Here is a 14,123-nt window from a genome sequence, read left to right as displayed (position 1 = left end):
AAGTGCCTCTGTAATAAGAAAGATAATGGAGGCAATACCTAATTCCTTCAATTTGTAAACTCCTTCCTAGGCTAAATAAAATTGTTTAAGTAGCAGGAATAATTGAAAAAAATATCATCTGATTGGAATATCCTGGGCTAAACTACAGTATTTCCTTTTTGTGTCGTTCAGTAGATTTTTATGTTTAAAGCCATATTTTAGGCAACACTTTAGATTCAGGTAGAACCAGTTTCATAATTGGCCCTCACTGACTTTTTAATTACATGCATTTCTGTTTGAATTCCTCTTAAGTTATACAACATTTTTATCTTTTCTGATCATTTACACAGTAATTGATCTTTCCTAATGTTATGCCGCCAGTTTTTTAAAGTTTTCCTAATCATTAAGACAGTCTTTGATCCCTTCCATTGATTTACAAAGCATTATATCTTTCCAGGTCATTTAGATAGCATTTGATCTTTCCTGATCATTTACATAGTATTTTGTCTTTCTTAATCATTTACACTGTATTTAATCTTCCTTACTCATTTACACAGTATTTTATTTGATTTATCCCTTTCATACAGGTTATTAAGGTGTTGACGTAGGACCAATGGGCTCGAGTGCTGCAGTTTATATTTTTCATTTTACTTTTTTAAACCAAGAAGCAAAGTTGACAAACTACACAATAATCCGGGTAGACCACTTAGCATGCTATGAAACACAGTACTGTAGAGGTAATTTTAATGGCTAGTTGACATTTTGCAGATGGATATACCTTCTAGTGAGTACCTGGTGGTTAAGATAAGATGCTTTATGTGTGCTGTCATCAAAAGTTAACCCCTTCAGTCCAGTGATGCAGTTTAGAATTTTTTTTTTTTTGTATCAGCTTAGGGAGAGAAATCAGGTTGAGAAGGGGAAAATGGAAACTGTTACTAACCCTGACACTACAGATGTACACTCCAAAGCTGAACAAAATTGCCTGGAGATAGCAAGAATAAAATTAAAGGTCCTTCACTGGAATGAAGAGTTTAACATTGCAAGGTGTGTGTGTAGTCAGGATGTTGCGAGTAGCCTAGTGTCACTGTTCGATGTTATAAAAGTCAGTTTGTGTGCTAATGCGAATATTATTATTGACATATTTAGGGGAAATAACAAAAACAGAAGTACTTTAATAGTATAAATTATCTGCATAGCTGCTGATGCAGAAAAAAAAAATGGAAACAACTGGGCAAGTCTGGTGTGGCTCGCAAGGTGGCTCAAAGTAACCTCTGTGCCAAACTCTTTTAGGTGTCCCCTTTCCTATTACACAGGACATCAAAATTTCTCATCATAACTATATTTTGTAAAGCTGAGGCTGATGTTATATTCCAAGCATAATCTAAGATTTTTTAATACCACAGCATCATTACAGTCATCCTTGGGGAGTAGAACATGTAAGGTGCAATACAATATTTATTTTTTGAACTTGCAATTTAGTTTTTATTTCTTAATGATAAATAGTAAATCTAACATAGATGCTGGTTCTCCCAAGAAAGTTTTCCATTAAATAAAACAACCGTGATGGAAGGAAGGTTTATAATGTGTGGAAATCATTTTATACAGTGGCTTGATAGTGTTTGGGCGCAAGTGTTCAACCATAGCCTAGAGTTTCTAGTGATCCTGTAGTGTAGTCACTGTTCTAGTCTTTTCTAGAAGTGTGGTGAAGTGATGACTTGAGTCTGCTGACATTACACGGTTTGGATTGGCCACAGAGATGTTGTTATTCTTGTCATGTCAGTACATTTCTTGTGATGGCCCTTGTTAGGATGTGCAGTTTTGATAGTATTTATTTCTGTAAAGTGTCATATATAATCTGTCTGCGGTTAGTGAAAGAGTAAAACATCAAAATCATGATTACAAAATGAATATTGTTCCTTTTCAGTCACATTTTCCAAGTTCATCCCAAGAATAACCTGGGTTTAATGCAGATAATTTAGTCAATATGAAATGTAAAACTACTATATAGTTGTGCTTATTTATGGTACTTGATTGGTATCTGTTTCATGTAAGACTGAGGGAAAACCTACTGTGTATGATCTGGAGTAGTAATTTAGCATTCTTCCACCCCTCCTACCTGACTCTTTTTACCATATTATAGTAGAGACATATGGAGGGGAGGAGGCAGGCATAACCATTCATGATCATATAACGTACAGCATTACATCTTCCATATTTTCCCATTTCAGTGTGAATACACTGTAGACAAAATTAACCAATTCAGCACTGTACTGTAGAGAGTTGAAGACATCACTTTGAATATCAGTGATTGAGTCTGTACCAGACATGTGTCAAGTGAAAGGGATGGCCAGCTTAGGGGCGCATAGGAAGGGTATGAGAGAAAGTTTGACCAACGAGTGCTTGTGTGTGTGTATGTAAGTGGGGGGGGGGGGATCTGGCTGTATACATGATGTTACGACACAGCCAACCCTTGGTACTGGCTGTAACCCCTCCGTTCATCTCCCGACCCTCTGTTACCGCCGAGTAGTGTTCATTGTCCTGACCCTGCCCTTCTGTCCAGCCCCCCTTAAACTATTGCTGCTGCATCATTACTATTCACACCTTCCCACCCATCACCTTTCCTGCTGGAGCACTATTTTATATACAGTAGCCTGTCACCTTTCTGCTTGTCCATTTGTGATTTTGTGTGCAGAGGGTGGGATCCATGAATTGTATATTGTCAGTTATGAAGTGAAAAGCTATAACAGTAAGCTTATAGTTCCAGCAATATAAAAGCAATAATGACATACAGTTTGGTGAAATGTTCTGTACATAATCATATGATGCATAATATTCCACTAAGTGGATTTCTTGGTGTCAGCACTACATAGGAAACTGGACATGGTCAGCTCATGGCAGTCCACTGTAGGAGTGAGGTAGTGTTTAAGAAAGGGTAAAGCCATACCTTCCTGCAGTGGAATAACGTGAAGTTGGTAATGGGGTACTAACGCACGTTTACATCACTAACGAGCATCACTGACCACAACCAGCCAAAAAATCATTTTTTTTGGTGAGTAGCCAAAAGGCATATTTTCAAACAATTATGCCACCAAATTGCAGGATGTAAGTACAGTATTATATACTGTACACTAGTACTGAGCAAGGAATGATAATTATACAGTGTTATCTTTATCCCAGTTAATTGTAACCAGTACATACGTGTGCCAAGATTATGCCAATGTACTGTAGGACTTAAATCAGAAATGCTCTTGTTGTTCCACAGGTAACTGGATCTGGATTGATCTTGAATTGTAGATACAAGTATCAAAAACATTTTGCCCATTGTTGGGCTCTTGGTTGGAAAGTTGAATAAAAACAACTTGGAGCATTGTTTTTCTGTAGTGATATTATGTAAAATGAAGATAAGATAACTTAATCTTCCTAAATCCTACCGTTAGCATCAAATATTAATGTTAAAAAAGAAAAAATGTCCCAAAGAGTAGGGGAAAAATTTGTCATAAATATTAATATTTTAAATTAACATTGGACACCCACCCATAGTGATCATCACATTTAGAGCAGTAGTACATAGGCTACTGTATTCATTCATCAACATTAAACTTTCTTCCTTACTGGTATTTTACATTTTTTAATTTTCAGCTATTCTTTCTTTTGAAGCTTGGTCACCATAACCGTATATTAATATAAACTATATTTAATTGTTAACAGCACAGGCTGTTGATGAAAATTATTATTATTATTATTATTATTATTTACTAAACACATACATGTGTTATGTGTATCCCCAGTGTAATTTGTGTATTCTGTACATAATTTATAAGACTTAATATTCAAAATCCTGAAGTTTTAATCTATTACTGTACATTACTACAGCAGTTCTGCAGAATCTCCATAATTTGCAAAACTTAAGGCTGTACCTGTAATATACTGTGGTAATTATTGGTACTTTGAGTGATCCAAAATACAGAATGTCATTTGCATGGAAAGCCATACAGTATTTTGTTACATTAAGACTGAATACCAGACATGAAGCATTTTTAGCACAATTTTTTAATATATTCACAGCTTCCATAGTATCATCATACAGGATGCAGAAATTATGAAAAATAATATGACTCACCATTCATGAATCATTACTCATAATGTTAGAGCATGAACATGCTGTCATATGTAACTTATACTGCATTAAAAAAAAATAATAATAATAATGTGATACAGCAGTGGACTGTATTTGGATGAGATTTACAGGATTACAAATCTGCAGACAGGGAACTGTATTTCACAGTTTCAGCACTGTTTTCCAAAATAGTTTTATAAATGCATGTTAGTCTGTATGATAGATAATTGCACAATATGGAGATTCTGCACCTGTAGTAAGGTACACTTAATTTTGTAATCAGTGTTCCCTCTATACTCTGTCCACTTCACATTTACTGTTTCACCTTGTAAACACTGTTGCTAGCCCTCATCCCCACCCAACTCTATCCTCAGTCGCACCTTTTGAGTTAAGCTTGCCAGTCAGCGCGTACTTTCGGCGTCACAACCTTGCTAAGAGAATCACATCTCTTCCAAACGCCGCTTCCACGATAGCGTAGTAGCGTCGATATTTTCATTTTTTCTGCTGGTGGCTATAGCGCATTTGCTTCAATATAAAGCTATAGCTAGCACAAACCCCTCTTGATACTACTGTAGTAGATTCGCCTCAAGCATGAAGGTTCCTTTCTGAAGCTTGTTTAAAATCATTTATTGATACTGCTAATTCAATATTTTAGGCATTATTCAGTCAAGTATTTTTCTATACATACAAATAGATATTTTTATTATGCTTGAGATACAAACACGTTTACACGTAAGGTTTATAATGTGATTTTCCAATGCTCAGAAACACGACCTTACACGTCTTGGGCGGTTACCACTGTTCTAATAAAAGTCCCCGACCACCAAAGCATCTGGCAGCCTTTTGTCTTGCAGTGTTGGGGTGGAGCCTCCTGGTACCACTGTAATATCAATGTAGGTTTTTAAGTGTTACATTTTGTTTCAGCTTCTTCCAGTATGTTAAAATAAAATACTGTACCATCAGAAATTGACCCAGTCTTTTATGATGAACAGGACAGATGTATTGTGGCTACAGTTAATATTAGAGGAAAGTGGTGCCTGCTGGTGGCCGGGGAGAGACTGTAGTACCCATAACAAATTACTGGCGACCACTATGTGTACATGTCTGCCCATGGTCCAACTGTGGCAGCAACTGGTCCCAGTTTAGTGATATAGTCGTAGCCTTTTATAGTGTCTGCCATCACAGTGTAGGTATCTCAAACCTTTGTGCATAGGCAATACTCTGTTTTCCTTTTGTATAGTGCGAGGAGATCCATTTTATAACCAATACCACATACTAAGGGTGGGGACATGGCACATATATTAAATGATCTTGCAGATAGTTGTATAGTTAGCTGTTGCTCTATTTTGTGAGTCCTGGAGATCCTCTAGAACTAGATCTGAGGTCGTCAAACCAGGAAGGTTGCAGGGGTCAGGAGAGCCACATGGAGGAAGCAATGATGTGGCAGAGAATTGAGACCAATTTAAGTACCAACACTTGTCTCAGGAAAGTGAAGCTCAACTTGGCTGGTTTAAACATTAGATAACTGTGGTCTTGGCCTACATTCACATGATGTGACCTGCACTTGTAAACTAATAAGTTTCAGTTACAGTATGAGTTAGCAGTGGAGGAACATATGGTACTTGCATTTGAAAGGCAAAAGATTGCAACAATGCACTGCATTTTCATTCAAAAAGATGCCACCATGAAACACAAAGCTTGACCATTACCTGCAATTTCACTCCACTCAAAAAAACTCTCTGAAGTGAAGAGCAGAGTGATTTCCTGTGGTGTTCACTGTTCAGGCAGGTGGAAGGAGAGGTGGTTGGCAGTGCTATGAGATAGTGTACTTAGATGTATGGTGATGATGTGTAGCAGCACTTGAGATAAGTAGTGATGGTGGTTCCACAAGTGTTACGTGGAATTATTTAGAATATTCATAATCACAGCTCACTCGGAACTTAATGTTGGTTAAATTTTTATAGTTCTGTCCACCTGAAGACAGCTTTGGGAAAACTTCTTACATTAGAGTACTGCAAGACTGTAATTACAATGTTATACTTTACTCTCGCAACTTTTGGGGGGGAAAGAAATTTTGCAAGTCTTACAGCCTGTCTCCTGATAAAACTGGTGAATAATACAGGTATACCCCAGTTTAACGATGCAATTGGTTAAGTAAAAACCCATCGCTAGGCGGGGAATCGTATATCAGGGTAGATTTAACACGTAAAGTATAGGGATGCATTTTTGAGCCCTGGGTTTTCCCCCCAGCTAAGTCCTAAACTCACCCAAATGAGCCCAAAAACAAGTTTCTAACTCACCTAAACCCCCAAATAGCTTTAAAACAAGCTAAATAAGCCTTAAAGCAGTTTATAGCTCAACCCCCCCAAAAAAATCTGAAAATCGTCATATATATGTCTGGAAAAAATCAAACTTAGTAAACTGTATCCCAAAATGACAATGTTCATCCCACATTAAGTCTAAAAACAGTTTATAACCTAACCTAAACACAAAATTGGTCGAAAATGTCATCAAAATCAATAAATAAAAAAAATCCAAACCGATCAATAAACCGGAGTTTGGCCATCGTTAGGCAGGATATGGTGGTACAGTATCTCTACCCCCATTGCTGAGCCGTGATATCGCATCTAGGGGTATCGTATGTCAGGGTATACCTGAACCTGTCCTAAAGGTAAAATATTTGTTTAAAAGAAAGGAAAAATTGAGATTGCATGCAAGTGTCAGTTTCATACTGCATGATGTAACAGTCAGTGTGCAGTCTGAGGAACATTTGAGATCAGTTCTATAAACAGCAGTAAAGTAAATGCTGTATTTATAAAGCAATAGCCAGTACATCATAACTCCACTGCACGAGTACAAATGGTAAAAAAAAAAAAAAAAAAAAAAAAAAAAAAAAATAGCCTACTTGTATTTCATTTCTATAAAAGTCAGTGCATCTGAACAGAGAAGAAAGGCAGTGGTCTAAATGGCTCAGAACTATCAACATACAGTCAGCAGCTAAGAAGTTGTGCTTTTTCTCCTGCAGGTCTTTCCTGCAAAGTTGCACCTGTGCAATCTAATGTAAAGATTACTTACAGTACCCTAATGTAATCCATATGTTTCCTAGTGAGGCTGAGGTTATATCTGTCTTATTGTATATCCTATCTGTTTAAAGGTAGGTGCTTATTAGTACATTTCCATAGACCATGAATGTGTACAGTAGTAAAGAATGTTTTTACACAAATGAGTGATGATCAGTAAGAGATGCTATTTATGTGTGGTAACAGGTTATTCATGGCTTATCACATTGTCAGTAAAGGAAGACTCAACTTTGTCCAGGAACACCCTATCAAACCAATGGACCCAGACTTTGAAAAGAAAGCGAGGCATAATTTGTAGTCTTGTAAAACCGTAGAGAAATGTACCCTAGCAGACTTCAGAATGTTAACTCTTAAGTGTGTTGGTCATGTTCTTAGGTTAGCCGAGGGTGTCTGTCTGTCTGTCTGTCCTGCCTCTGGAGCTGTGCAGTCACTACCCTGTACAGAGAATATTTTGGCAAGAACAGGTTGTGTTGCTTAAACTCTCATGCTGAAAAATAATTTTCTCCACAAGGTTACTAAGTTTCACTTGTGTTTCTCAGAGCATGGGTTGCGCTGATGAGTAAGTACAAGCCATTCAGTTAAATAGATTATGCTCATGATTCAACTGCTTTCCATGTACCGCAAAAATTGTGACATTAAAAAATATGCAAGCAATTACTGTCACTACAAATTCACCTAACAAACATATAAATACACACTACATGGTGGTATCCATTAGGCATTTTTAAATTAAATGAAGTTCTTCCATCTTCTTGTGTTACATGTTTGTGGCTAATATACAGTATTACTGAAACACTGACAGTGGTATTAACTATAAGAGGGACCACTTCACTCACTGAACTCACACACTGGATTAGCAGTAGAATATGGTCTTGTTGTAAACAAACCTTAGACTATTTTAATTTTTTTTAATGATGCGAGATATGCCTAGTAACATCATGCATATTGTCAAATTTCCTTCCATATGGGAGATAATTTACCAGAAAAGTAAATAAATATATTACATTTTCTAATACTTCACCTGACAGCTTCATGCTTCCTTCAGTATTGTACTGTACAGTACCATACTACACTTTTTGGAGTATCATTTATTGAAAAGGATTTCACTGTTAACATTAAATTTTTAACCTTCTGCAAATGTGTGGCATCCTGTACTGTATGCAAATACTTAGTATTAACTTTCAGAGAAATATAGGTAACAAAAGCATACATATTAGTAATTTACATGGTAGATGGAGCATGAGCATAACTAAATATAAAAATGAAGGTCCACAGTGCATGCATTAATGAAATCAGTCCAAGAAGGACTAAGTACAGGTAAACTGCTGAGCTTAAGAGTATACAAGAGCTGTTCTAAGTCAATATGTTACAAAGTCAGCTGTCCATAAAACTTTCAATATTAGAAAATTAAAGTACACAGCTGTGTATTATAAAAGGTAAAACTGCAGTTTGCAGACACTAGCTGTGAGTAAAGACATTGTGTGGGAATCTGACAAAAATCAGTAAGCTGACAGAATTTTCCTTAGCATACCTAATATCTGGTACTTTGTTGGAGGAACTTTTCTCTGCATACAAGGGACAGATCAATACATCAAGAGTAGAGGTACAAGTTTACAAAATGGAATAATGAAAAAGGTTGTACTGTACATTAAATTTTTGTAGATTATATGTAAATACCTATTTTATGTACAGGTACACACAAGCATTTACAAGTTTCTTATGCTACATAATGTTAGAAAAGGAATGGCAACCAGAACGTGTTGAGTGTTAGGGATGAGGCCAGTGGCGACAGCACATGTATGGACTACTATAGTCATAATAAAGTGTTGTGTTGTATCTGCACTTTCGTTCACCTCTAATTTCTGTTATTGAACAAAAATAAGTAAATAAACAGTTTCCAATATAGCAACATACTGCATATCTTTGACAACTTTACTGTCACACATACCACTTAAGGTGATCTTGGGATTTTACATTACCTCTAAACAAATAGGTGATAAAGAAAAGTATCAGCATGCAAATAACTTCATTTTATCAGAGTCTATGAAACACATATTAACAAGGATATTCATTTACAATTATTCTTGCATACTACTGTACTATAAAGGGAACAAACTTAAAAGAACAGAAAGTTAGTTAATGTGGCAATAATTCATCAGTGGCTGATTACATGGCGCCCTTTCAGTATCCTTCTCATCAGTACCTTGCGACCGGACAATGTTGCCATGCGAGCCTTCCAACCATGCCGAAGGATACGCTTCAGCTCATTCGGCCGAGGAAAGTGATTTCGTACCTTTGTGCGCCCAATGACTCCTGAAATAAAATAATAATCTCTTAGTTCTGGAATCCTTATGTTTTATCATTATATCACCATTAACTCACTAGATATAGTTCTGCTCTTGGGTGACTTCCCTTTCCTCTCTTCCTTTCTTCTTTCCTTCCTTCCTCTTGTCTTTCTTTCCTCTTCCTTCTGTCTATGGGTGACCCTACACTGAGTGACAAGCCAAATGGTTTCCTGTACACCAGTAAACTATTTGTGTACTATGCTGGGTGGTAATCATATAACCAGAGTATGGCACCTGGTGGTTTAATGGGAAATGAAGGTGCTCTAGCTGGATTAAGCCTGTGTAGGTTTATATCCAAGGGATGGTTGGGATTTACTGCCACATTATGCCACTCTGCAATGAGTAAAGCTGATCACTCTCATCTAACTGGATGTGCTATGTATGTAAAAATTAAGATACAGTACAATTCTGCTGACTGGGATAAACTTTTTGAAGCATCATAAAACTTGGTCTCCCTGTCACACTGGCTTACCAACCAAATCTGGGATACAATTAAGCAGTGGAATTGACTGGTTATATCAATGCCACTTGAGAAGGTGTCCCTTTCCTGCACCGTTCAGGAGGAAACAAGGCTTAATCAAAAAGACAGTTTTATCAATTAACCCTCTCATGCATACACCAGGTTTTGATCCAGAACCTATTTTTTCTTTTATATCTCCTTTCCCAGTGAACAAGCTGCACAGACATTAACCTACTTTCTGTTTGCTGATGATACAGTGCTGTTGAGTGAAGATGAATGGGAGTTGCAAGGTTTGGTGAATGAATTTGGGACAGTGTGTAGGAGGAGGAATCTGAAAGTTAATGTAAACAGAAGTAAAGTTATGGTGTTTGAGAGGAATGAAGTCACAGAGTGTGCAGTGAGGTTGGATGGTGAGGATATGGAGAATGTGAGTGCATTCAAGTACTTGGGTAGTGTGATGAGTAAGGATGGAACTTTGGGGGATGAAGTGCGTGAAAGGGTACAGCAGGGAAGGAAGGTTGTTGGTACACTGAGAGCAGTGATGAGAAATAGGGAGGTGAGTATGGAAGTTAAGAAGTCACTGCATGATAGTATTGTGATCCCTACCCTGACGTATGGAAGCGAGGCATGGACCTTACAAGAGGGGAACAAGTCAAGAGTGAGAGCAGTGGAAATGAGTTACTTGAGAGGAGCATGTGGAGTGACGTGGAGGGACAGGTTGACGAATGAAGAAGTGAAGGAACGCTGTGGGGTGGATGTGGATGTGGTTGAGGAGATTAGGAGAAATACACTGAGGTGGTTTGGACATGTGGAGAGAATGGAGAATGAAAGACTGACTGAGAGGATGTATGTGGGTGAGGTGGGAGGAGGGAGAGGGAGAGGTAGACCAAGGATGAGGTGGAGGGATGGAGTTGAGAGGTATATGAGGGAGGGGGGGGTGAGTTGGGGGGAGGGTAGTCAAATGGTGGGTGACAGAGCGACTTGGAGGCGTTTTGTCTGCGGCCACCCTTTGCGGGATTAGGGCGTCGGGCTATAGATAGAGACATTCATTAATGTAATGAAGTCTGGCATAAATTTGACAATATGTTTCAGTATATCATATGGTATATCTGTTAATAACTTATTGGTGATAAACACAAAAAAATTACAACATAGTGTTTTGTGTGTGAAAACATACCAGTATGAAAGCATGAAATCATTTGTGTTGTATATTTCAAAAGATTAACTATACCAAAATGAGGCTATATACACTATAATAGACTAACTGGGGCCCCAGCCATTCCGAAAAATGCGAAATTCCGATAAAAGCAACATCCGGACTTCCCCCTGCTAACACGGACTTTTTCTGATATATCAGACATTAGTCAAGATTGTACGAACGGTTTTTAAACTGTTTTGACTACAATTTTGGTACTGTACTGTGTTATAACTTCACTACATTAATCAAATGGTATAATATATATAATAATACAGTACTGTACACTGATAAACATGTCTTTTATTTACCTTATTGTGATGAACACCGCTGAAGTGGTCAGGCAGTCCGGACTTTTGGATTTATCGGACTTTTTCCGATATACCGTATAGGAATTTAGTACCGTACCTCCTTGATTCCAATAAAAGCGAATTCCAGTCTACTGAAATCTGTTATATAGAGGTTTACTGTGTACTCGTACAGTATCAAATTATGCAGAAAAGGCAAGGGTAAACATACGTTTTATTTCAAGCAGCAGAAGCACCTTACCAAATCAGGGCTTCTTTTCCTGATAGTCTTTTATATTTTTCTGGTTATTCTGGGGGTGCCAAATGAACATTTCATGTTAAATTTCTTTCCCTATTGTTTTTAGCCATGTTCCTTCTGCTCTACCAAACATTCCTCAAATGTAATGGCAGACATTTATACAAATATCCTGGTAAGTGCCAGTTGACTTTTGGTACATGACCTCTTCGTAACTTTACATTTTATCCAACCTAACCTTGCAATTTAACTTAAACAAACCTAGCACTTTAACCAAGATTCAATTAATCTTCAGTAAGTCCATCATTACAAATGATGGTGAGGCATAAGGAACATGATAACAACAAGAGGGGAAAAAAGAATTGGGTAATTCTTCACCAAACAGGCACCACAATTCCACCTATATAAAAAACTCACAATCTCAAGGTAAGTAATTATGGTACATATGCAACACACACACATAGTTACAGTAACTGTTGAAGTGTGACTGCAAGAAATGACTGGTAAAAAATATATATATACCTATTTCAGGGCATTTACAGAAGCAGCCAGGTCACCTGCAGCAGTGTTTACTGGTGATCTGTACTACTGGTCATGTTGTTTACCAACAATCGCTCCAACTAGATGCACCAGTGTAACCCATGTCAAAGCTTTGGGAAACTTAATGATTTAACCAAACCTAACCTAACCAAGCCAAACCTAATCCGACCTAACTTGCATTTGGCGGTCAGCTTTCAGAAAAAAAAATGCACATTAGGAACGTTTAACATGACCAGCTACTGGCAGACATCGGCGAAATATTTACATATTTAAAATCCTCATGTATAGTTTTCAGAAGTACCGTAAGTTTAAAAAATGCCCAGTAGCTGTGGTCTATCTATCTATCTATTGCCAGACGTCTCAATCCCGTTTGGGGTGGCCACAAACAAATCACCTCCAAGTCGCCCTGTCCCCTGCCATTTCACTCCCCTGCTCCCAACTCACACCCCCCTCTCTCATATACCTCTCCACCCCATCCCTCCATCTCATCCTCGGCCTCCCCCTCCCTCTTCCCCCCTCCACCTCACTCACATACACTCTCTTCGTCAGTCTTTCACCCTCCATCCTCTCCACATGGCCAAACCACCTCAGTGTGTTCTTCATAATGCTTCCTATCACATCCACATCAACACCACAACGCTTCTTTATATTCTCATTCGTCAGCCTGTCTCTCCATGTGACTCCACAGGCTCCTCTTAAATAACTCATTTCCACTGCTCTCACTCATGACTTGTGTCCTTCCAACAACATCCAAGCTTCACTGCCATACGTTAGAGCTGGTATCACAATACTGTCATGTAGCTGTGGTAATTTAGGAAAAATAGCAAGTAACCTGCGAATGACTCACATTTCAATAGAAAATTTGACAAGGCCATGCCCATTTGGTAAAGAATTAATAATCGTTTATCACCAAGAAGTCAGAAAAATGCAGAAAACTAACTTGGGTAACCGAACTTGAATTGGTGAGATCCTTCTGCAGCTTAAGGGAAAATGTACATTTACCAATGCAAGCTTCTTGGGTTACCTCTAAATTAATTCGCACTGGAAGAGCTTCAGACTGAAAAAGGCATTAAGGCTGGGATGCTATGACTAAAACAGATGCAAACCTGTTTCCCACAAGCGTTATATAATTGGAATTGTCATCATAGGAGTAACATGGTAATGACACCAATCATCTATAACTTACATTTGTACACTGTACTGATTTTGATATCAGCGCTGTGACTGAAAATTGGTTTTTATTGTTAATTGTCCTTTTGAAACGTAAATCAGATTATAACTGGCATGGTAGGTGCAAAAATTTATTTTTCCATGATAAATTTAATAAAAATACTCCATCCATCGCCAGACGCCATGTATCCCAAACGGGGTGGTCAAGGGCTTGGAGTTAATTGTTTTACAGGGAGGGGCACTAATCCCCCACCAACCCCACTTGACACGTAGGGATGCCAACAGCATCTGGTGTTCCCAGGCGGTCACCCATCCAAATACTAACCAGACCCAACGTTGCTTAACTTCGCTGATCGGATGGGAAGCGGTGTACTCAACGTGGTATGGCCGTTGAATATTACTTACCAAAAATTCCATTATGGGGAACAAGTAGCCCCCGTCCAGGTACTATCCCTCCCACTGTCAGCATGGACGTGGGTGTGGTGGTGAGGGTGTAGGGAACTTTTGGCCCAGTGCTAAGTGTTCTGCAACTTCCAAATACGCCTCCTGCAATGCCTGAGAGTGGCGAAGCGCGTAATATGGTAAAAACTGAAGTCATTTCAGCCAATCACAATCTTATAGACGTCGTCTGCTCAGGTAGTGAATGGTCTTTTCGCCATTTGATGAACTCGTCACACTGATAAAGTTACATCAC

At 38.2% G+C, this 14,123-nt stretch overlaps 1 non-coding gene across 1 annotated transcript; it reads right to left on the bottom strand.

Moving 5' to 3' along the window:
* Positions 1–13,705: 13,705 nt before the first annotated feature.
* LOC145412297 (5S ribosomal RNA) lies at positions 13,706–13,824 on the bottom strand. The gene has a single exon (XR_013899557.1). It is a non-coding gene; the product is annotated as a 5S ribosomal RNA (ribosomal RNA).
* Positions 13,825–14,123: the final 299 nt, after the last annotated feature.

Source organism: Coenobita brevimanus, chromosome 92, assembly GCF_032717465.1.
Source record: "Coenobita brevimanus isolate Jiangsu-jjx chromosome 92, ASM3271746v2, whole genome shotgun sequence".
NCBI lineage: Eukaryota > Metazoa > Arthropoda > Malacostraca > Decapoda > Coenobitidae > Coenobita > Coenobita brevimanus.
The sequence above is the reverse complement of the archived record's forward strand: the minus strand, read 5'-3'. Positions and strand labels throughout refer to the sequence as shown.